Source organism: Marmota monax, unplaced genomic scaffold (genome assembly GCF_021218885.2).
Source record: "Marmota monax isolate L192 unplaced genomic scaffold, Marmota_monax_Labrador192_F-V1.1 WCK01_AAM20220418_F8-fsc00596, whole genome shotgun sequence".
Taxonomy (NCBI): Eukaryota; Metazoa; Chordata; class Mammalia; order Rodentia; family Sciuridae; genus Marmota; species Marmota monax.
The window spans coordinates 226,482-248,831 of NW_026692069.1; the positions used below are offsets into that span (position 1 = coordinate 226,482).

Here is a 22,350-nt window from a genome sequence, read left to right on the forward strand (position 1 = left end):
CCCGGTGGGCGCGTGTCCCCGCAACCACTGCTCCCCTCCCTCCCCTCTCCCCTCTGCAATGCTTGCAGGGGAGGGGGCTTTCCGTCTGGTGAGGCCGCCGGATAAGCTCCCACAGGGGTTTGAATCAGGGTGCTTCTCCCACAGTCCGTCCTTTCCTGGACACTGGACAGAGGGGTCTGTGCCCTTCCTCAGGGCGGTGCTGTGCGCGTGCTGGTCGTTGACTGGTACCAACAAGGCGCAGAGCCCTCCGACCTTGGCACTGGGTCCGAAGGGGTTGACTGCGGTGGCTTTGCAGAGTGGGCCCGAAACTCAGGGCGAGGCATGACCCCAGCGGCGCACTTCTGAGCCTGGCCGGGCGACTGATTGACTGGGAGCCAGCGGGCCGCTGCCCCCCGGCCACCCTCTGCCCGGTTTTCCGTGAGTCCGTGAGTGTGTTCCTCCCTCCTGCCCTCCCTGTGCGTGGCTCCACGCGCCAGGCACGCGCAGGGGACGTGTGTGGCCGGTGGCTGGCCATTGCCCAGTCGGACTGCATTTCCGCATGGGGCGCTGGGCCTCTGTCAGGGTCCCTGGGCTTTCCCACAGGGGTGCCCGCATGCCTCTCCGCCCCTGGCTCTCTGGGCTCCGGGCTAGGCTAGGCTAGGTTCGTGCGCGCGGGACACTGAAATGGCCAGGGCTTCTGGGCTTCTCCGCCTGGCGAAAGTCGGGGTGGGCGTGGCGGTGGGGGGCCGGGGGTCCGTGGGGGGCGGTTGGGTCCCGGGAGGCCTGGGCCTTGGCGAGGAGCGGCGGAGGAGGCCAGGCCACGCCAGGCCTCACCCGGCCTGGGCGGGGCCGGGCGTGCCCTGTGGGCGCTTGGTGGGGCTCGCGGTAGGTGGAGCCAGGTGGAGAGGGGCGGTGTTGGAGGCGGGACTCAGCCAGTCCCAGTCTCCCAGGACCCCTGGGCCGCTGCCTGGTGGAGTCAGGTCGGAGCATGAGAGCCCCCAGCCTTGAGTTGATTTGGGCTGGGCTGCGATCTTGTGGGGCGGGCGAGGGAGGCCCCCTGGGACCACCCCCTCCGATTTCCCCCCTCCACCCCCCTCCCCTCCCCTGGACTGAAGGGTGGAACCCGGACCAGGCTCTTGAGGCGCCCCCGGGCGGCCCTCACCGTCTATGGACATACCACCCTGAACGCGCCCCATCTCGTCTGATCTCGGAAGCTAAGCAGGGTCGGGCCTGGTTAGTACTCGGATGGGAGACCGCCTGGGAATACCGGGTGCTGTAGGCTTTTGCGCCCCCTTCCCACACACACTTTTAACTTGCGTGGCCCCGAGAGACAGGCCGTGACCCCCGGGCCCTCGTGCAGGGCGCAGGTGCATCCCTGGGCTGCCGGTCGCTGTCCCTTCAGGCCTGCGGCTGGCCTCCCGACGACCAGCGCCCAGCGCCTGCAGCAAAGCCCACAGGCCTGGCTCTCCCCAGGGACGCTGGGACACTCACTCCATGAGACTCCGCTGAGCCGAGCCAGGTCCAGGCCACGACCCTCCCTGTGCACCCTGACCGACCCCCCCACCCCTCGGCCTGGAGGATGGGGTGTGGGGGGGTGGCGACACCCGCCTTCCCCAGAACACGGGGCCCACCCGCGGGGCCCGCTCCCTCACCCGTTCCTGCCACACAAGCAGAACCTTGCCACCCAGATCCTGGGAGTGGGAGAGTCCATCGAGCGTCTCTGGGTCCTTCTCTCTTTGCACCACCTCCGCAAGGTCCCTCCTGTGTCTACCTCCTTCCCCACCGCCTTCCTCCGTGAGGGTCCCCCTGAGTCTATCTCTCTGCCTGTCTCTCCCTTTCACTGTCATCGGAGCACCAGATGTCTCCGTGGGTCTCTGTTCATCCATCTCTCCTTCTCTCTTGTGCCTCTCTTGGCCTGTGAGGAGGCATCCCTGTCTCCATCTCCCACTCACTCCCTCTCTGGCCTTGACTCTTTTCTCTCGCTCTCGCTCTCTCTCTCTCTCTCTCTCTCTCATTCTCTATCTCTCTCACACACACACACAGAGACACACACTCACCCCTCTACCCCCACCCCACCCCAGCCAACTCACTCTGGGCTGCAAGTCACCAGGTCCATGGGAGCCTCGAGACTGGGCGGTCACAGGTTGTCTCATCTCCCATCTAACTTCCCATGGATGTAAGAGAGTATTCACACATCACCCTTGAAGTGCACGCACGACTTCAGGCTGTGTGCTCAGCAGAGGCTGAGAGAAGGCCGAGGAGGCCACAGGGTCTTAGGAGTCTGCGCTGAGAGCCAAGCAAGAGAGCAGATGGCAAAAGAGGGCAGGCGCTCCTGAAAGAGGAGGAAGCAGCCTTCAGAGCAGGCAAGCGGTTCGGGGCCAGGGGGTTGCCATGGAGGACCAGGTGCCAAGAGGAGTTGAAGCCCGGCCGGTGGGGACAGGGAAGCAGAGGCCCCTTGGTCGCGGCGACCGGTCCACCTGCAGAGGACAGGACAAGACGCAGGGCCTGACGACCCGGTGGGCGCGTGTCCCCGCAACCACTGCTCCCCTCCCTCCCCCCTCTCCCCCCTGCAATGCTTGCAGGGGAGGGGGCTTTCCGTCTGGTGAGGCCGCCGGATAAGCTCCCACAGGGGTTTGAATCAGGGTGCTTCTCCCACAGTCGGTCCTTTCCTGGACACTGGACAGAGGGGTCTGTGCCCTTCCTCAGGGCGGTGCTGTGCGCGTGCTGGTCGTTGACTGGTACCAACAAGGCGCAGAGCCCTCCGACCTTGGCACTGGGTCCGAAGGGGGTGACTGCGGTGGCTTTGCAGGGTGGGCCCGAAACTCAGGGCGACGCACGACCCCAGCGGCGCACTTCTGAGCCTGGCCGGGCGACTGATTGACTGGGAGCCAGCGGGCCGCTGCCCCCCGGCCACCCTCTGCCCGGTTTTCCGTGAGTCCGTGAGTGTGTTCCTCCCTCCTGCCCTCCCTGTGCGTGGCTCCACGCGCCAGGCACGCGCAGGGGACGTGTGTGGCCGGTGGCTGGCCATTGCCCAGTCGGACTGCATTTCCGCATGGGGCGCTGGGCCTCTGTCAGGGTCCCTGGGCTTTCCCACAGGGGTGCCCGCATGCCTCTCCGCCCCTGGCTCTCTGGGCTCCGGGCTAGGCTAGGCTAGGTTCGTGCGCGTGGGACACTGAAATGGCCAGGGCTTCTGGGTTCTCCGCCTGGCGAAAGTCGGGGTGGGCGTGGCGGTGGGGGGCCGGGGGTCCGTGGGGGGCGGTTGGGTCCCGGGAGGCCTGGGCCTTGGCGAGGAGCGGTGGAGGAGGCCAGGCCACGCCAGGCCTCGCCCGGCCTGGGCGGGGCCGGGCGTGCCCTGTGGGCGCTTGGTGGGGCTCGCGGTAGGTGGAGCCAGGTGGAGAGGGGCGGTGTTGGAGGCGGGACTCAGCCAGTCCCAGTCTCCCAGGACCCCTGGGCCGCTGCCTGGTGGAGTCAGGTCGGAGCTTGAGAGCCCCCAGCCTTGAGTTGATTTGGGCTGGGCTGCGATCTTGTGGGGCGGGCGAGGGAGGCCCCCTGGGACCACCCCCTCCGATTTCCCCCCCCCACCCCCCTCCCCTCCCCTGGACTGAAGGGTGGAACCCGGACCAGGCTCTTGAGGCGCCCCCGGGCGGCCCTCACCGTCTAAGGACATACCACCCTGAACGCGCCCGATCCCGTCTGATCTCGGAAGCTAAGCAGGGTCGGGCCTGGTTAGTACTCGGATGGGAGACCGCCTGGGAATACCGGGTGCTGTAGGCTTTTGCGCCCCCTTCCCACACACACTTTTAACTTGCGTGGCCCCGAGAGACAGGCCGTGACCCCCGGGCCCTCGTGCAGGGCGCAGGTGCATCCCTGGGCTGCCGGTCGCTGTCCCTTCAGGCCTGCGGCTGGCCTCCCGACGACCAGCGCCCAGCGCCTGCAGCAAAGCCCACAGGCCTGGCTCTCCCCAGGGACGCTGGGACACTCACTCCATGAGACTCCGCTGAGCCGAGCCAGGTCCAGGCCACGACCCTCCCTGTGCACCCTGACCGACCCCCCCACCCCTCGGCCTGGAGGATGGGGTGTGGGGGGGTGGCGACACCCGCCTTCCCCAGAACACGGGGCCCACCCGCGGGGCCCGCTCCCTCACCCGTTCCTGCCACACAAGCAGAACCTTGCCACCCAGATCCTGGGAGTGGGAGAGTCCATCGAGCGTCTCTGGGTCCTTCTCTCTTTGCACCACCTCCGCAAGGTCCCTCCTGTGTCTACCTCCTTCCCCACCGCCTTCCTCCGTGAGGGTCCCCCTGAGTCTATCTCTCTGCCTGTCTCTCCCTTTCACTGTCATCGGAGCACCAGATGTCTCCGTGGGTCTCTGTTCATCCATCTCTCCTTCTCTCTTGTGCCTCTCTTGGCCTGTGAGGAGGCATCCCTGTCTCCATCTCCCACTCAATCCCTCTCTGGCCTTGACTCTTTTCTCTCGCTCTCTCTCTCTCTCTCTCTCTCTCTCTCTCTCATTCTCTATCTCTCTCTCTCTCACACACACACAGAGACACACACTCACCCCTCTACACCCACCCCACCCCAGCCAACTCACTCTGGGCTGCAAGTCACCAGGTCCATGGGAGCCTCGAGACTGGGCGGTCACAGGTTGTCTCATCTCCCATCTAACTTCCCATGGATGTAAGAGAGTATTCACACATCACCCTTGAAGTGCACGCACGACTTCAGGCTGTGTGCTCAGCAGAGGCTGAGAGAAGGCCGAGGAGGCCACAGGGTCTTAGGAGTCTGCGCTGAGAGCCAAGCAAGAGAGCAGATGGCAAAAGAGGGCAGGCGCTCCTGAAAGAGGAGGAAGCAGCCTTCAGAGCAGGCAAGCGGTTCGGGGCCAGGGGGTTGCCATGGAGGACCAGGTGCCAAGAGGAGTTGAAGCCCGGCCGGTGGGGACAGGGAAGCAGAGGCCCCTTGGTCGCGGCGACCGGTCCACCTGCAGAGGACAGGACAAGACGCAGGGCCTGACGACCCGGTGGGCGCGTGTCCCCGCAACCACTGCTCCCCTCCCTCCCCCCTCTCCCCCCTGCAATGCTTGCAGGGGAGGGGGCTTTCCGTCTGGTGAGGCCGCCGGATAAGCTCCCACAGGGGTTTGAATCAGGGTGCTTCTCCCACAGTCGGTCCTTTCCTGGACACTGGACAGAGGGGTCTGTGCCCTTCCTCAGGGCGGTGCTGTGCGCGTGCTGGTCGTTGACTGGTACCAACAAGGCGCAGAGCCCTCCGACCTTGGCACTGGGTCCGAAGGGGGTGACTGCGGTGGCTTTGCAGGGTGGGCCCGAAACTCAGGGCGAGGCACGACCCCAGCGGCGCACTTCTGAGCCTGGCCGGGCGACTGATTGACTGGGAGCCAGCGGGCCGCTGCCCCCCGGCCACCCTCTGCCCGGTTTTCCGTGAGTCCGTGAGTGTGTTCCTCCCTCCTGCCCTCCCTGTGCGTGGCTCCACGCGCCAGGCACGCGCAGGGGACGTGTGTGGCCGGTGGCTGGCCATTGCCCAGTCGGACTGCATTTCCGCATGGGGCGCTGGGCCTCTGTCAGGGTCCCTGGGCTTTCCCACAGGGGTGCCCGCATGCCTCTCCGCCCCTGGCTCTCTGGGCTCCGGGCTAGGCTAGGCTAGGTTCGTGCGCGTGGGACACTGAAATGGCCAGGGCTTCTGGGTTCTCCGCCTGGCGAAAGTCGGGGTGGGCGTGGCGGTGGGGGGCCGGGGGTCCGTGGGGGGCGGTTGGGTCCCGGGAGGCCTGGGCCTTGGCGAGGAGCGGCGGAGGAGGCCAGGCCACGCCAGGCCTCACCCGGCCTGGGCGGGGCCGGGCGTGCCCTGTGGGCGCTTGGTGGGGCTCGCGGTAGGTGGAGCCAGGTGGAGAGGGGCGGTGTTGGAGGCGGGACTCAGCCAGTCCCAGTCTCCCAGGACCCCTGGGCCGCTGCCAGGTGGAGTCAGGTCGGAGCGTGAGAGCCCCCAGCCTTGAGTTGAGTTGGGCTGGGCTGCGCTCTTGTGGGGCGGGCGAGGGAGGCCCCCTGGGACCACCCCCTCCGATTTCCCCCCTCCACCCCCCTCCCCTCCCCTGGACTGAAGGGTGGAACCCGGACCAGGCTCTTGAGGCGCCCCCGGGCGGCCCTCACCATCTATGGACATACCACCCTGAACGCGCCCGATCTCCTCTGATCTCGGAAGCTAAGCAGGGTCGGGCCTGGTTAGTACTTGGATGGGAGACCGCCTGGGAATACCGGGTGCTGTAGGCTTTTGCGCCCCCTTCCCACACACACTTTTAACCTGCGTGGCCCCGAGAGACAGGCCGTGACCCCCGGGCCCTCGGGCCAGGGCGCAGGAGCAGCCCTGGGCTGCCGGTCGCTGTCCCTTCAGGCCTGCGGCTGGCCTCCCGACGACCAGCGCCCAGCGCCTGCAGCAAAGCCCACAGGCCTGGCTCTCCCCAGGGACGCTAGGACACTCACTCCATGAGACCCCGCTGAGCCGAGCCAGGTCCAGGCCACGACCCTCCCTGTGCACCCTGACCGACCCCCCCACCCCTCGGCCTGGAGGATGGGGTGCGGGGGGGGGGCGACACCCGCCTTCCTCAGAACACGGGGCCCACCCGCGGGGCCCGCTCCCTCACCCGTTCCTGCCACACAAGCAGAACCTTGCCACCCAGATCCTGGGAGTGGGAGAGTCCATCGAGCGTCTCTGGGTCCTTCTCTCTTTGCACCACCTCCGCAAGGTCCCTCCTGTGTCTACCTCCTTCCCCACCGCCTTCCTCCGTGAGGGTCCCCCTGAGTCTATCTCTCTGCCTGTCTCTCCCTTTCACTCTCATCGGAGCACCAGATGTCTCTGTGGGTCTCTGTTCATCCATCTCTCCTTCTCTCTTGTGCCTCTCTTGGCCTGTGAGGAGGCATCCCTGTCTCCATCTCCCACTCAGTCCCTCTCTGGCCTTGACTCTTCTCTCTCTCTCTCTCTCTCTCTCTCTCTCTCTCTCATTCTCTATCTCTCTCTCTCACACACACACACACAGAGACACACACTCACCCCTCTACCCCCACCCCACCCCAGCCAACTCACTCTGGGCTGCAAGTCACCAGGTCCATGGTAGCCTCGAGACTGGGCAGTCACAGGTTCTCTCATGTCCCATCTAACTTCCCATGGATGTAAGAGTGTATTCACACATCACCCTTGAAGTGCACGCACGACTTCAGGGTGTGTGCTCAGCAGAGGCTGAGAGAAGGCCGAGGAGGCCACAGGGTCTTAGGAGTCTGCGCTGAGAGCCAAGCAAGAGAGCAGATGGCAAAAGAGGGCAGGCGCTCCTGAAAGAGGAGGAAGCAGCCTTCAGAGCAGGCAAGCGGTTCGGGGCCAGGGGGTTGCCTTGGAGGACCAGGTGCCAAGAGGAGGTGAAGCCCGGCCGGTGGGGACAGGGAAGCAGAGGCCCCTTGGTCGCGGCGACCGGTCCACCTGCAGAGGACAGGACAAGACGCAGGGCCTGACGACCCTGTGGGCGCGTGTCCCCGCAACCACTGCTCCCCTCCCTCCCCCCTCTCCCCCTGCAATGCTTGCAGGGGAGCGGGCTTTCCGTCTGGTGAGGCCGCCGGATAAGCTCCCACAGGGGTTTGAATCAGGGTGCTTCTCCCACAGTCGGTCCTTTCCTGGACACTGGACACAGGGGTCTGTGCCCTTCCTCAGGGCGGTGCTGTGCGCGTGCTGGTCGTTGACTGGTACCAACAAGGCGCAGAGCCCTCCGACCTTGGCACTGGGTCCGAAGGGGGTGACTGCGGTGGCTTTGCCGAGTGGGGCCCGAAACTCAGGGCGAGGCACGACCCCAGCGGCGCACTTCTGAGCCTGGCCGGGCGACTGATTGACTGGGAGCCAGCGGGCCGCTGCCCCCCGGCCACCCTCTGCCCGGTTTTCCGTGAGTCCGTGAGTGTGTTCCTCCCTCCTGCCCTCCCTGTGCGTGGCTCCACGCGCCAGGCACGCGCAGGGGACGTGTGTGGCCGGCGGCTGGCCATTGCCCAGTCGGACTGCATTTCCGCCTGGGGCGCTGGGCCTCTGTCAGGGTCCCTGGGGTTTCCGACGGGGGTGCCCGCCTGCCTCTCCGCCCCTGGCTCTCTGGGCTCCGGGCTAGGCTAGGCTAGGTTCGGGCGCGCGGGACACTGAAAGGGCCAGGGCTTCTGGGCTTCTCCGCCTGGCGAAAGTCGGGGTGGGCGTGGCGGTGGGGGGCCGGGGGTCCGTGGGGGGCGGTAGGGGTCGCGGGAGGCCTGGGCCTTGGCGAGGAGCGGCGGAGGAGGCCAGGCCACGCCAGGCCACGCCAGGCCTGGGCGGGGCGGGGCGTGCCCTGTGGGCGCTTGGTGGGGCTCGCGGTAGGTGGAGCCAGGTGGAGAGGGGCGGTGTTGGAGGCGGGACTCAGCCAGTCCCAGTCTCCCAGGACCCCTGGGCCGCTGCCGGGTGGAGTCAGGTCGGAGCTTGAGAGCCCCCAGCCTTGAGTTGATTTGGGCTGGGCTGCGCTCTTGTGGGGCGGGCGAGGGAGGCCCCCTGGGACCACCCCCTCCGATTTCCCCCCTCCACCCCCCTCCCCTCCCCTGGACTGAAGGGTGGAACCCGGACCAGGCTCTTGAGGCGCCCCCGGGCGGCCCTCACCGTCTGCGGACATACCACCCTGAACGCGCCCGATCTCCTCTGATCTCGGAAGCTAAGCAGGGTCGGGCCTGGTTAGTACTTGGATGGGAGACCGCCTGGGAATACCGGGTGCTGTAGGCTTTTGCGCCCCCTTCCCACACACACTTTTAACTTGCGTGGCCCCGAGAGACAGGCCGTGACCCCCGGGCCCTCGTGCAGGGCGCAGGTGCATCCCTGGGCTGCCGGTCGCTGTCCCTTCAGGCCTGCGGCTGGCCTCCCGACGACCAGCGCCCAGCGCCTGCAGCAAAGCCCACAGGCCTGGCTCTCCCCAGGGACGCTAGGACACTCACTCCATGAGACTCCGCTGAGCCGAGCCAGGTCCAGGCCACGACCCTCCCTGTGCACCCTGACCGACCCCCCCACCCCTCGGCCTGGAGGATGGGGTGTGCGGGGGGGCGACACCCGCCTTCCCCAGAACACGGGGCCCACCCGCGGGGCCCGCTCCCTCACCCGTTCCTGCCACACAAGCAGAACCTTGCCACCCAGATCCTGGGAGTGGGAGAGTCCATCGAGCGTCTCTGGGTCCTTCTCTCTTTGCACCACCTCCGCAAGGTCCCTCCTGTGTCTACCTCCTTCCCCACCGCCTTCCTCCGTGAGGGTCCCCCTGAGTCTATCTCTCTGCCTGTCTCTCCCTTTCACTCTCATCGGAGCAGCAGATGTCTCTATGGGTCTCTGTTCATCCATCTCTCCTTCTCTCTTGTGCCTCTCTTGGCCTGTGAGGAGGCATCCCTGTGTCCATCTCCCACTCAGTCCGTCTCTGGCCTTGACTCTCCTCTCTCTCTCTCATTCTCTATCTCTCTCTCTCACACACACACACAGAGACACACACTCACCCCTCTACACCCACCCCACCCCAGCCAACTCACTCTGGGCTGCAAGTCACCAGGTCCATGGGAGCCTCGAGACTGGGCGGTCACAGGTTGTCTCATCTCCCATCTAACTTCCCATGGATGTAAGAGAGTATTCACACATCACCCTTGAAGTGCACGCACGACTTCAGGGTGTGTGCTCAGCAGAGGCTGAGAGAAGGCCGAGGAGGCCACAGGGTCTTAGGAGTCTGCGCTGAGAGCCAAGCAAGAGAGCAGATGGCAAAAGAGGGCAGGCGCTCCTGAAAGAGGAGGAAGCAGCCTTCAGAGCAGGCAAGCGGTTCGGGGCCAGGGGGTTGCCATGGAGGACCAGGTGCCAAGAGGAGTTGAAGCCCGGCCGGTGGGGACAGGGAAGCAGAGGCCCCTTGGTCGCGGCGACCGGTCCACCTGCAGAGGACAGGACAAGACGCAGGGCCTGACGACCCGGTGGGCGCGTGTCCCCGCAACCACTGCTCCCCTCCCTCCCCCCTCTGCCCCCTGCAATGCTTGCAGGGGAGGGGGCTTTCCGTCTGGTGAGGCCGCCGGATAAGCTCCCACAGGGGTTTGAATCAGGGTGCTTCTCCCACAGTCGGTCCTTTCCTGGACACTGGACAGAGGGGTCTGTGCCCTTCCTCAGGGCGGTGCTGTGCGCGTGCTGGTCGTTGACTGGTACCAACAAGGCGCAGAGCCCTCCGACCTTGGCACTGGGTCCGAAGGGGGTGACTGCGGTGGCTTTGCAGGGTGGGCCCGAAACTCAGGGCGACGCACGACCCCAGCGGCGCACTTCTGAGCCTGGCCGGGCGACTGATTGACTGGGAGCCAGCGGGCCGCTGCCCCCCGGCCACCCTCTGCCCGGTTTTCCGTGAGTCCGTGAGTGTGTTCCTCCCTCCTGCCCTCCCTGTGCGTGGCTCCACGCGCCAGGCACGCGCAGGGGACGTGTGTGGCCGGTGGCTGGCCATTGCCCAGTCGGACTGCATTTCCGCATGGGGCGCTGGGCCTCTGTCAGGGTCCCTGGGCTTTCCCACAGGGGTGCCCGCATGCCTCTCCGCCCCTGGCTCTCTGGGCTCCGGGCTAGGCTAGGCTAGGTTCGTGCGCGTGGGACACTGAAATGGCCAGGGCTTCTGGGTTCTCCGCCTGGCGAAAGTCGGGGTGGGCGTGGCGGTGGGGGGCCGGGGGTCCGTGGGGGGCGGTTGGGTCCCGGGAGGCCTGGGCCTTGGCGAGGAGCGGTGGAGGAGGCCAGGCCACGCCAGGCCTCGCCCGGCCTGGGCGGGGCCGGGCGTGCCCTGTGGGCGCTTGGTGGGGCTCGCGGTAGGTGGAGCCAGGTGGAGAGGGGCGGTGTTGGAGGCGGGACTCAGCCAGTCCCAGTCTCCCAGGACCCCTGGGCCGCTGCCTGGTGGAGTCAGGTCGGAGCTGAGAGCCCCCAGCCTTGAGTTGATTTGGGCTGGGCTGCGATCTTGTGGGGCGGGCGAGGGAGGCCCCCTGGGACCACCCCCTCCGATTTCCCCCCTCCACCCCCCTCCCCTCCCCTGGACTGAAGGGTGGAACCCGGACCAGGCTCTTGAGGCGCCCCCGGGCGGCCCTCACCGTCTAAGGACATACCACCCTGAACGCGCCCGATCTCGTCTGATCTCGGAAGCTAAGCAGGGTCGGGCCTGGTTAGTACTCGGATGGGAGACCGCCTGGGAATACCGGGTGCTGTAGGCTTTTGCGCCCCCTTCCCACACACACTTTTAACTTGCGTGGCCCCGAGAGACAGGCCGTGACCCCCGGGCCCTCGTGCAGGGCGCAGGTGCATCCCTGGGCTGCCGGTCGCTGTCCCTTCAGGCCTGCGGCTGGCCTCCCGACGACCAGCGCCCAGCGCCTGCAGCAAAGCCCACAGGCCTGGCTCTCCCCAGGGACGCTGGGACACTCAGTCCATGAGACTCCGCTGAGCCGAGCCAGGTCCAGGCCACGACCCTCCCTGTGCACCCTGACCGACCCCCCCACCCCTCGGCCTGGAGGATGGGGTGTGGGGGGGTGGCGACACCCGCCTTCCCCAGAACACGGGGCCCACCCGCGGGGCCCGCTCCCTCACCCGTTCCTGCCACACAAGCAGAACCTTGCCACCCAGATCCTGGGAGTGGGAGAGTCCATCGAGCGTCTCTGGGTCCTTCTCTCTTTGCACCACCTCCGCAAGGTCCCTCCTGTGTCTACCTCCTTCCCCACCGCCTTCCTCCGTGAGGGTCCCCCTGAGTCTATCTCTCTGCCTGTCTCTCCCTTTCACTGTCATCGGAGCACCAGATGTCTCCGTGGGTCTCTGTTCATCCATCTCTCCTTCTCTCTTGTGCCTCTCTTGGCCTGTGAGGAGGCATCCCTGTCTCCATCTCCCACTCAATCCCTCTCTGGCCTTGACTCTTTTCTCTCGCTCTCTCTCTCTCTCTCTCTCTCTCTCTCATTCTCTATCTCTCTCTCCCACACACACACACAGAGACACACACTCACCCCTCTACACCCACCCCACCCCAGCCAACTCACTCTGGGCTGCAAGTCACCAGGTCCATGGGAGCCTCGAGACTGGGCGGTCACAGGTTGTCTCATCTCCCATCTAACTTCCCATGGATGTAAGAGAGTATTCACACATCACCCTTGAAGTGCACGCACGACTTCAGGCTGTGTGCTCAGCAGAGGCTGAGAGAAGGCCGAGGAGGCCACAGGGTCTTAGGAGTCTGCGCTGAGAGCCAAGCAAGAGAGCAGATGGCAAAAGAGGGCAGGCGCTCCTGAAAGAGGAGGAAGCAGCCTTCAGAGCAGGCAAGCGGTTCGGGGCCAGGGGGTTGCCATGGAGGACCAGGTGCCAAGAGGAGTTGAAGCCCGGCCGGTGGGGACAGGGAAGCAGAGGCCCCTTGGTCGCGGCGACCGGTCCACCTGCAGAGGACAGGACAAGACGCAGGGCCTGACGACCCGGTGGGCGCGTGTCCCCGCAACCACTGCTCCCCTCCCTCCCCCCTCTCCCCCCTGCAATGCTTGCAGGGGAGGGGGCTTTCCGTCTGGTGAGGCCGCCGGATAAGCTCCCACAGGGGTTTGAATCAGGGTGCTTCTCCCACAGTCGGTCCTTTCCTGGACACTGGACAGAGGGGTCTGTGCCCTTCCTCAGGGCGGTGCTGTGCGCGTGCTGGTCGTTGACTGGTACCAACAAGGCGCAGAGCCCTCCGACCTTGGCACTGGGTCCGAAGGGGGTGACTGCGGTGGCTTTGCAGGGTGGGCCCGAAACTCAGGGCGACGCACGACCCCAGCGGCGCACTTCTGAGCCTGGCCGGGCGACTGATTGACTGGGAGCCAGCGGGCCGCTGCCCCCCGGCCACCCTCTGCCCGGTTTTCCGTGAGTCCGTGAGTGTGTTCCTCCCTCCTGCCCTCCCTGTGCGTGGCTCCACGCGCCAGGCACGCGCAGGGGACGTGTGTGGCCGGTGGCTGGCCATTGCCCAGTCGGACTGCATTTCCGCATGGGGCGCTGGGCCTCTGTCAGGGTCCCTGGGCTTTCCCACAGGGGTGCCCGCATGCCTCTCCGCCCCTGGCTCTCTGGGCTCCGGGCTAGGCTAGGCTAGGTTCGTGCGCGTGGGACACTGAAATGGCCAGGGCTTCTGGGTTCTCCGCCTGGCGAAAGTCGGGGTGGGCGTGGCGGTGGGGGGCCGGGGGTCCGTGGGGGGCGGTTGGGTCCCGGGAGGCCTGGGCCTTGGCGAGGAGCGGCGGAGGAGGCCAGGCCACGCCAGGCCTCGCCCGGCCTGGGCGGGGCCGGGCGTGCCCTGTGGGCGCTTGGTGGGGCTCGCGGTAGGTGGAGCCAGGTGGAGAGGGGCGGTGTTGGAGGCGGGACTCAGCCAGTCCCAGTCTCCCAGGACCCCTGGGCCGCTGCCTGGTGGAGTCAGGTCGGAGCGTGAGAGCCCCCAGCCTTGAGTTGATTTGGGCTGGGCTGCGATCTTGTGGGGCGGGCGAGGGAGGCCCCCTGGGACCACCCCCTCCGATTTCCCCCCTCCCCCCCCCTCCCCTCCCCTGGACTGAAGGGTGGAACCCGGACCAGGCTCTTGAGGCGCCCCCGGGCGGCCCTCACCGTCTAAGGACATACCACCCTGAACGCGCCCGATCTCGTCTGATCTCGGAAGCTAAGCAGGGTCGGGCCTGGTTAGTACTCGGATGGGAGACCGCCTGGGAATACCGGGTGCTGTAGGCTTTTGCGCCCCCTTCCCACACACACTTTTAACTTGCGTGGCCCCGAGAGACAGGCCGTGACCCCCGGGCCCTCGTGCAGGGCGCAGGTGCATCCCTGGGCTGCCGGTCGCTGTCCCTTCAGGCCTGCGGCTGGCCTCCCGACGACCAGCGCCCAGCGCCTGCAGCAAAGCCCACAGGCCTGGCTCTCCCCAGGGACGCTGGGACACTCACTCCATGAGACTCCGCTGAGCCGAGCCAGGTCCAGGCCACGACCCTCCCTGTGCACCCTGACCGACCCCCCCACCCCTCGGCCTGGAGGATGGGGTGTGGGGGGGTGGCGACACCCGCCTTCCCCAGAACACGGGGCCCACCCGCGGGGCCCGCTCCCTCACCCGTTCCTGCCACACAAGCAGAACCTTGCCACCCAGATCCTGGGAGTGGGAGAGTCCATCGAGCGTCTCTGGGTCCTTCTCTCTTTGCACCACCTCCGCAAGGTCCCTCCTGTGTCTACCTCCTTCCCCACCGCCTTCCTCCGTGAGGGTCCCCCTGAGTCTATCTCTCTGCCTGTCTCTCCCTTTCACTGTCATCGGAGCACCAGATGTCTCCGTGGGTCTCTGTTCATCCATCTCTCCTTCTCTCTTGTGCCTCTCTTGGCCTGTGAGGAGGCATCCCTGTCTCCATCTCCCACTCAATCCCTCTCTGGCCTTGACTCTTTTCTCTCGCTCTCTCTCTCTCTCTCTCTCTCTCTCATTCTCTATCTCTCTCTCTCACACACACACACAGAGACACACACTCACCCCTCTACACCCACCCCACCCCAGCCAACTCACTCTGGGCTGCAAGTCACCAGGTCCATGGGAGCCTCGAGACTGGGCGGTCACAGGTTGTCTCATCTCCCATCTAACTTCCCATGGATGTAAGAGAGTATTCACACATCACCCTTGAAGTGCACGCACGACTTCAGGCTGTGTGCTCAGCAGAGGCTGAGAGAAGGCCGAGGAGGCCACAGGGTCTTAGGAGTCTGCGCTGAGAGCCAAGCAAGAGAGCAGATGGCAAAAGAGGGCAGGCGCTCCTGAAAGAGGAGGAAGCAGCCTTCAGAGCAGGCAAGCGGTTCGGGGCCAGGGGGTTGCCATGGAGGACCAGGTGCCAAGAGGAGTTGAAGCCCGGCCGGTGGGGACAGGGAAGCAGAGGCCCCTTGGTCGCGGCGACCGGTCCACCTGCAGAGGACAGGACAAGACGCAGGGCCTGACGACCCGGTGGGCGCGTGTCCCCGCAACCACTGCTCCCCTCCCTCCCCCCTCTCCCCCCTGCAATGCTTGCAGGGGAGGGGGCTTTCCGTCTGGTGAGGCCGCCGGATAAGCTCCCACAGGGGTTTGAATCAGGGTGCTTCTCCCACAGTCGGTCCTTTCCTGGACACTGGACAGAGGGGTCTGTGCCCTTCCTCAGGGCGGTGCTGTGCGCGTGCTGGTCGTTGACTGGTACCAACAAGGCGCAGAGCCCTCCGACCTTGGCACTGGGTCCGAAGGGGGTGACTGCGGTGGCTTTGCAGGGTGGGCCCGAAACTCAGGGCGACGCACGACCCCAGCGGCGCACTTCTGAGCCTGGCCGGGCGACTGATTGACTGGGAGCCAGCGGGCCGCTGCCCCCCGGCCACCCTCTGCCCGGTTTTCCGTGAGTCCGTGAGTGTGTTCCTCCCTCCTGCCCTCCCTGTGCGTGGCTCCACGCGCCAGGCACGCGCAGGGGACGTGTGTGGCCGGTGGCTGGCCATTGCCCAGTCGGACTGCATTTCCGCATGGGGCGCTGGGCCTCTGTCAGGGTCCCTGGGCTTTCCCACAGGGGTGCCCGCATGCCTCTCCGCCCCTGGCTCTCTGGGCTCCGGGCTAGGCTAGGCTAGGTTCGTGCGCGTGGGACACTGAAATGGCCAGGGCTTCTGGGTTCTCCGCCTGGCGAAAGTCGGGGTGGGCGTGGCGGTGGGGGGCCGGGGGTCCGTGGGGGGCGGTTGGGTCCCGGGAGGCCTGGGCCTTGGCGAGGAGCGGCGGAGGAGGCCAGGCCACGCCAGGCCTCGCCCGGCCTGGGCGGGGCCGGGCGTGCCCTGTGGGCGCTTGGTGGGGCTCGCGGTAGGTGGAGCCAGGTGGAGAGGGGCGGTGTTGGAGGCGGGACTCAGCCAGTCCCAGTCTCCCAGGACCCCTGGGCCGCTGCCTGGTGGAGTCAGGTCGGAGCGTGAGAGCCCCCAGCCTTGAGTTGATTTGGGCTGGGCTGCGATCTTGTGGGGCGGGCGAGGGAGGCCCCCTGGGACCACCCCCTCCGATTTCCCACCTCCACCCCCCTCCCCTCCCCTGGACTGAAGGGTGGAACCCGGACCAGGCTCTTGAGGCGCCCCCGGGCGGCCCTCAGCGTCTAAGGACATACCACCCTGAACGCGCCCGATCTCGTCTGATCTCGGAAGCTAAGCAGGGTCGGGCCTGGTTAGTACTCGGATGGGAGACCGCCTGGGAATACCGGGTGCTGTAGGCTTTTGCGCCCCCTTCCCACACACACTTTTAACTTGCGTGGCCCCGAGAGACAGGCCGTGACCCCCGGGCCCTCGTGCAGGGCGCAGGTGCATCCCTGGGCTGCCGGTCGCTGTCCCTTCAGGCCTGCGGCTGGCCTCCCGACGACCAGCGCCCAGCGCCTGCAGCAAAGCCCACAGGCCTGGCTCTCCCCAGGGACGCTGGGACACTCACTCCATGAGACTCCGCTGAGCCGAGCCAGGTCCAGGCCACGACCCTCCCTGTGCACCCTGACCGACCCCCCCACCCCTCGGCCTGGAGGATGGGGTGTGGGGGGGTGGCGACACCCGCCTTCCCCAGAACACGGGGCCCACCCGCGGGGCCCGCTCCCTCACCCGTTCCTGCCACACAAGCAGAACCTTGCCACCCAGATCCTGGGAGTGGGAGAGTCCATCGAGCGTCTCTGGGTCCTTCTCTCTTTGCACCACCTCCGCAAGGTCCCTCCTGTGTCTACCTCCTTCCCCACCGCCTTCCTCCGTGAGGGTCCCCCTGAGTCTATCTCTCTGCCTGTCTCTCCCTTTCACTGTCATCGGAGCACCAGATGTCTCCGTGGGTCTCTGTTCATCCATCTCTCCTTCTCTCTTGTGCCTCTCTTGGCCTGTGAGGAGGCATCCCTGTCTCCATCTCCCACTCAATCCCTCTCTGGCCTTGACTCTTTTCTCTCGCTCTCTCTCTCTCTCTCTCTCTCTCTCATTCTCTATCTCTCTCTCTCACACACACACACAGAGACACACACTCACCCCTCTACACCCACCCCACCCCAGCCAACTCACTCTGGGCTGCAAGTCACCAGGTCCATGGGAGCCTCGAGACTGGGCGGTCACAGGTTGTCTCATCTCCCATCTAACTTCCCATGGATGTAAGAGAGTATTCACACATCACCCTTGAAGTGCACGCACGACTTCAGGCTGTGTGCTCAGCAGAGGCTGAGAGAAGGCCGAGGAGGCCACAGGGTCTTAGGAGTCTGCGCTGAGAGCCAAGCAAGAGAGCAGATGGCAAAAGAGGGCAGGCGCTCCTGAAAGAGGAGGAAGCAGCCTTCAGAGCAGGCAAGCGGTTCGGGGCCAGGGGGTTGCCATGGAGGACCAGGTGCCAAGAGGAGTTGAAGCCCGGCCGGTGGGGACAGGGAAGCAGAGGCCCCTTGGTCGCGGCGACCGGTCCACCTGCAGAGGACAGGACAAGACGCAGGGCCTGACGACCCGGTGGGCGCGTGTCCCCGCAACCACTGCTCCCCTCCCTCCCCCCTCTGCCCCCTGCAATGCTTGCAGGGGAGGGGGCTTTCCGTCTGGTGAGGCCGCCGGATAAGCTCCCACAGGGGTTTGAATCAGGGTGCTTCTCCCACAGTCGGTCCTTTCCTGGACACTGGACAGAGGGGTCTGTGCCCTTCCTCAGGGCGGTGCTGTGCGCGTGCTGGTCGTTGACTGGTACCAACAAGGCGCAGAGCCCTCCGACCTTGGCACTGGGTCCGAAGGGGGTGACTGCGGTGGCTTTGCAGGGTGGGCCCGAAACTCAGGGCGACGCACGACCCCAGCGGCGCACTTCTGAGCCTGGCCGGGCGACTGATTGACTGGGAGCCAGCGGGCCGCTGCCCCCCGGCCACCCTCTGCCCGGTTTTCCGTGAGTCCGTGAGTGTGTTCCTCCCTCCTGCCCTCCCTGTGCGTGGCTCCACGCGCCAGGCACGCGCAGGGGACGTGTGTGGCCGGTGGCTGGCCATTGCCCAGTCGGACTGCATTTCCGCATGGGGCGCTGGGCCTCTGTCAGGGTCCCTGGGCTTTCCCACAGGGGTGCCCGCATGCCTCTCCGCCCCTGGCTCTCTGGGCTCCGGGCTAGGCTAGGCTAGGTTCGTGCGCGTGGGACACTGAAATGGCCAGGGCTTCTGGGTTCTCCGCCTGGCGAAAGTCGGGGTGGGCGTGGCGGTGGGGGGCCGGGGGTCCGTGGGGGGCGGTTGGGTCCCGGGAGGCCTGGGCCTTGGCGAGGAGCGGCGGAGGAGGCCAGGCCACGCCAGGCCTCGCCCGGCCTGGGCGGGGCCGGGCGTGCCCTGTGGGCGCTTGGTGGGGCTCGCGGTAGGTGGAGCCAGGTGGAGAGGGGCGGTGTTGGAGGCGGGACTCAGCCAGTCCCAGTCTCCCAGGACCCCTGGGCCGCTGCCTGGTGGAGTCAGGTCGGAGCTGAGAGCCCCCAGCCTTGAGTTGATTTGGGCTGGGCTGCGATCTTGTGGGGCGGGCGAGGGAGGCCCCCTGGGACCACCCCCTCCGATTTCCCCCCTCCACCCCCCTCCCCTCCCCTGGACTGAAGGGTGGAACCCGGACCAGGCTCTTGAGGCGCCCCCGGGCGGCCCTCAGCGTCTAAGGACATACCACCCTGAACGCGCCCGATCTCGTCTGATCTCGGAAGCTAAGCAGGGTCGGGCCTGGTTAGTACTCGGATGGGAGACCGCCTGGGAATACCGGGTGCTGTAGGCTTTTGCGCCCCCTTCCCACACACACTTTTAACTTGCGTGGCCCCGAGAGACAGGCCGTGACCCCCGGGCCCTCGTGCAGGGCGCAGGTGCATCCCTGGGCTGCCGGTCGCTGTCCCTTCAGGCCTGCGGCTGGCCTCCCGACGACCAGCGCCCAGCGCCTGCAGCAAAGCCCACAGGCCTGGCTCTCCCCAGGGACGCTGGGACACTCACTCCATGAGACTCCGCTGAGCCGAGCCAGGTCCAGGCCACGACCCTCCCTGTGCACCCTGACCGACCCCCCCACCCCTCGGCCTGGAGGATGGGGTGTGGGGGGGTGGCGACACCCGCCTTCCCCAGAACACGGGGCCCACCCGCGGGGCCCGCTCCCTCACCCGTTCCTGCCACACAAGCAGAACCTTGCCACCCAGATCCTGGGAGTGGGAGAGTCCATCGAGCGTCTCTGGGTCCTTCTCTCTTTGCACCACCTCCGCAAGGTCCCTCCTGTGTCTACCTCCTTCCCCACCGCCTTCCTCCGTGAGGGTCCCCCTGAGTCTATCTCTCTGCCTGTCTCTCCCTTTCACTGTCATCGGAGCACCAGATGTCTCCGTGGGTCTCTGTTCATCCATCTCTCCTTCTCTCTTGTGCCTCTCTTGGCCTGTGAGGAGGCATCCCTGTCTCCATCTCCCACTCAATCCCTCTCTGGCCTTGACTCTTTTCTCTCGCTCTCTCTCTCTCTCTCTCTCTCTCATTCTCTATCTCTCTCTCTCACACACACACACAGAGACACACACTCACCCCTCTACACCCACCCCACCCCAGCCAACTCACTCTGGGCTGCAAGTCACCAGGTCCATGGGAGCCTCGAGACTGGGCGGTCACAGGTTGTCTCATCTCCCATCTAACTTCCCATGGATGTAAGAGAGTATTCACACATCACCCTTGAAGTGCACGCACGACTTCAGGCTGTGTGCTCAGCAGAGGCTGAGAGAAGGCCGAGGAGGCCACAGGGTCTTAGGAGTCTGCGCTGAGAGCCAAGCAAGAGAGCAGATGGCAAAAGAGGGCAGGCGCTCCTGAAAGAGGAGGAAGCAGCCTTCAGAGCAGGCAAGCGGTTCGGGGCCAGGGGGTTGCCATGGAGGACCAGGTGCCAAGAGGAGTTGAAGCCCGGCCGGTGGGGACAGGGAAGCAGAGGCCCCTTGGTCGCGGCGACCGGTCCACCTGCAGAGGACAGGACAAGACGCAGGGCCTGACGACCCGGTGGGCGCGTGTCCCCGCAACCACTGCTCCCCTCCCTCCCCCCTCTCCCCCCTGCAATGCTTGCAGGGGAGGGGGCTTTCCGTCTGGTGAGGCCGCCGGATAAGCTCCCACAGGGGTTTGAATCAGGGTGCTTCTCCCACAGTCGGTCCTTTCCTGGACACTGGACAGAGGGGTCTGTGCCCTTCCTCAGGGCGGTGCTGTGCGCGTGCTGGTCGTTGACTGGTACCAACAAGGCGCAGAGCCCTCCGACCTTGGCACTGGGTCCGAAGGGGGTGACTGCGGTGGCTTTGCAGGGTGGGCCCGAAACTCAGGGCGACGCACGACCCCAGCGGCGCACTTCTGAGCCTGGCCGGGCGACTGATTGACTGGGAGCCAGCGGGCCGCTGCCCCCCGGCCACCCTCTGCCCGGTTTTCCGTGAGTCCGTGAGTGTGTTCCTCCCTCCTGCCCTCCCTGTGCGTGGCTCCACGCGCCAGGCACGCGCAGGGGACGTGTGTGGCCGGTGGCTGGCCATTGCCCAGTCGGACTGCATTTCCGCATGGGGCGCTGGGCCTCTGTCAGGGTCCCTGGGCTTTCCCACAGGGGTGCCCGCATGCCTCTCCGCCCCTGGCTCTCTGGGCTCCGGGCTAGGCTAGGCTAGGTTCGTGCGCGTGGGACACTGAAATGGCCAGGGCTTCTGGGTTCTCCGCCTGGCGAAAGTCGGGGTGGGCGTGGCGGTGGGGGGCCGGGGGTCCGTGGGGGGCGGTTGGGTCCCGGGAGGCCTGGGCCTTGGCGAGGAGCGGCGGAGGAGGCCAGGCCACGCCAGGCCTCGCCCGGCCTGGGCGGGGCCGGGCGTGCCCTGTGGGCGCTTGGTGGGGCTCGCGGTAGGTGGAGCCAGGTGGAGAGGGGCGGTGTTGGAGGCGGGACTCAGCCAGTCCCAGTCTCCCAGGACCCCTGGGCGGCTGCCTGGTGGAGTCAGGTCGGAGCTTGAGAGCCCCCAGCCTTGAGTTGATTTGGGCTGGGCTGTGATCTTGTGGGGCGGGCGAGGGAGGCCCCCTGGGACCACCCCCTCCGATTTCCCCCCTCCACCCCCCTCCCCTCCCCTGGACTGAAGGGTGGAACCCGGACCAGGCTCTTGAGGCGCCCCCGGGCGGCCCTCACGGTCTAAGGACACACCACCCTGAACGCGCCCGATCCCGTCTGGTCTCGGAAGCTAAGCAGGGTCGGGACTGGTTAGTACTCGGATGGGAGACCGCCTGGGAATACCGGGTGCTGTAGGCTTTTGCGCCCCCTTCCCACACACACTTTTAACTTGCGTGGCCCCGAGAGACAGGCCGTGACCCCCGGGCCCTCGTGCAGGGCGCAGGTGCATCCCTGGGCTGCCGGTCGCTGTCCCTTCAGGCCTGCGGCTGGCCTCCCGACGACCAGCGCCCAGCGCCTGCAGCAAAGCCCACAGGCCTGGCTCTCCCCAGGGACGCTGGGACACTCACTCCATGAGACTCCGCTGAGCCGAGCCAGGTCCAGGCCACGACCCTCCCTGTGCACCCTGACCGACCCCCCCACCCCTCGGCCTGGAGGATGGGGTGTGGGGGGGTGGCGACACCCGCCTTCCCCAGAACACGGGGCCCACCCGCGGGGCCCGCTCCCTCACCCGTTCCTGCCACACAAGCAGAACCTTGCCACCCAGATCCTGGGAGTGGGAGAGTCCATCGAGCGTCTCTGGGTCCTTCTCTCTTTGCACCACCTCCGCAAGGTCCCTCCTGTGTCTACCTCCTTCCCCACCGCCTTCCTCCGTGAGGGTCCCCCTGAGTCTATCTCTCTGCCTGTCTCTCCCTTTCACTGTCATCGGAGCACCAGATGTCTCCGTGGGTCTCTGTTCATCCATCTCTCCTTCTCTCTTGTGCCTCTCTTGGCCTGTGAGGAGGCATCCCTGTCTCCATCTCCCACTCAATCCCTCTCTGGCCTTGCCTCTTTTCTCTCGCTCTCTCTCTCTCTCTCTCTCTCTCTCTCTCATTCTCTATCTCTCTCTCACACACACACACACAGAGACACACACTCACCCCTCTACACCCACCCCACCCCAGCCAACTCACTCTGGGCTGCAAGTCACCAGGTCCATGGGAGCCTCGAGACTGGGCGGTCACAGGTTGTCTCATCTCCCATCTAACTTCCCATGGATGTAAGAGAGTATTCACACATCACCCTTGAAGTGCACGCACGACTTCAGGCTGTGTGCTCAGCAGAGGCTGAGAGAAGGCCGAGGAGGCCACAGGGTCTTAGGAGTCTGCGCTGAGAGCCAAGCAAGAGAGCAGATGGCAAAAGAGGGCAGGCGCTCCTGAAAGAGGAGGAAGCAGCCTTCAGAGCAGGCAAGCGGTTCGGGGCCAGGGGGTTGCCATGGAGGACCAGGTGCCAAGAGGAGTTGAAGCCCGGCCGGTGGGGACAGGGAAG

The 22,350-nt window shown here is 66.3% G+C and overlaps 8 non-coding genes and 1 pseudogene across 8 annotated transcripts; all 9 read left to right on the forward strand.

Moving 5' to 3' along the window:
• The first annotated feature begins 1,142 nt into the window (after positions 1–1,142).
• LOC124099611 (5S ribosomal RNA) lies at positions 1,143–1,261 on the forward strand. The gene has a single exon (XR_006854014.1). It is a non-coding gene; the product is annotated as a 5S ribosomal RNA (ribosomal RNA).
• A 2,373-nt stretch (positions 1,262–3,634) lies between these two features.
• LOC124099540 (5S ribosomal RNA) lies at positions 3,635–3,753 on the forward strand. The gene has a single exon (XR_006853977.1). It is a non-coding gene; the product is annotated as a 5S ribosomal RNA (ribosomal RNA).
• Positions 3,754–6,132: 2,379 nt separating this feature from the next.
• LOC124099570 (5S ribosomal RNA) lies at positions 6,133–6,251 on the forward strand. The gene has a single exon (XR_006853990.1). It is a non-coding gene; the product is annotated as a 5S ribosomal RNA (ribosomal RNA).
• A 2,378-nt stretch (positions 6,252–8,629) lies between these two features.
• Positions 8,630–8,748, forward strand: LOC124099597 (5S ribosomal RNA). Its single transcript, XR_006854006.1, has one exon. It is a non-coding gene; the product is annotated as a 5S ribosomal RNA (ribosomal RNA).
• Positions 8,749–11,097: 2,349 nt separating this feature from the next.
• Positions 11,098–11,216, forward strand: LOC124099552 (5S ribosomal RNA). The gene has a single exon (XR_006853979.1). It is a non-coding gene; the product is annotated as a 5S ribosomal RNA (ribosomal RNA).
• Positions 11,217–13,591: 2,375 nt separating this feature from the next.
• Positions 13,592–13,710, forward strand: LOC124099558 (5S ribosomal RNA). The gene has a single exon (XR_006853981.1). It is a non-coding gene; the product is annotated as a 5S ribosomal RNA (ribosomal RNA).
• Positions 13,711–16,083: 2,373 nt separating this feature from the next.
• LOC124099562 (5S ribosomal RNA) lies at positions 16,084–16,202 on the forward strand. Its single transcript, XR_006853984.1, has one exon. It is a non-coding gene; the product is annotated as a 5S ribosomal RNA (ribosomal RNA).
• A 2,372-nt stretch (positions 16,203–18,574) lies between these two features.
• LOC124099564 (5S ribosomal RNA) lies at positions 18,575–18,693 on the forward strand. Its single transcript, XR_006853987.1, has one exon. It is a non-coding gene; the product is annotated as a 5S ribosomal RNA (ribosomal RNA).
• A 2,371-nt stretch (positions 18,694–21,064) lies between these two features.
• On the forward strand, positions 21,065–21,183 carry LOC124099620 (5S ribosomal RNA; annotated as a pseudogene).
• The last annotated feature ends 1,167 nt before the right edge of the window (positions 21,184–22,350 follow it).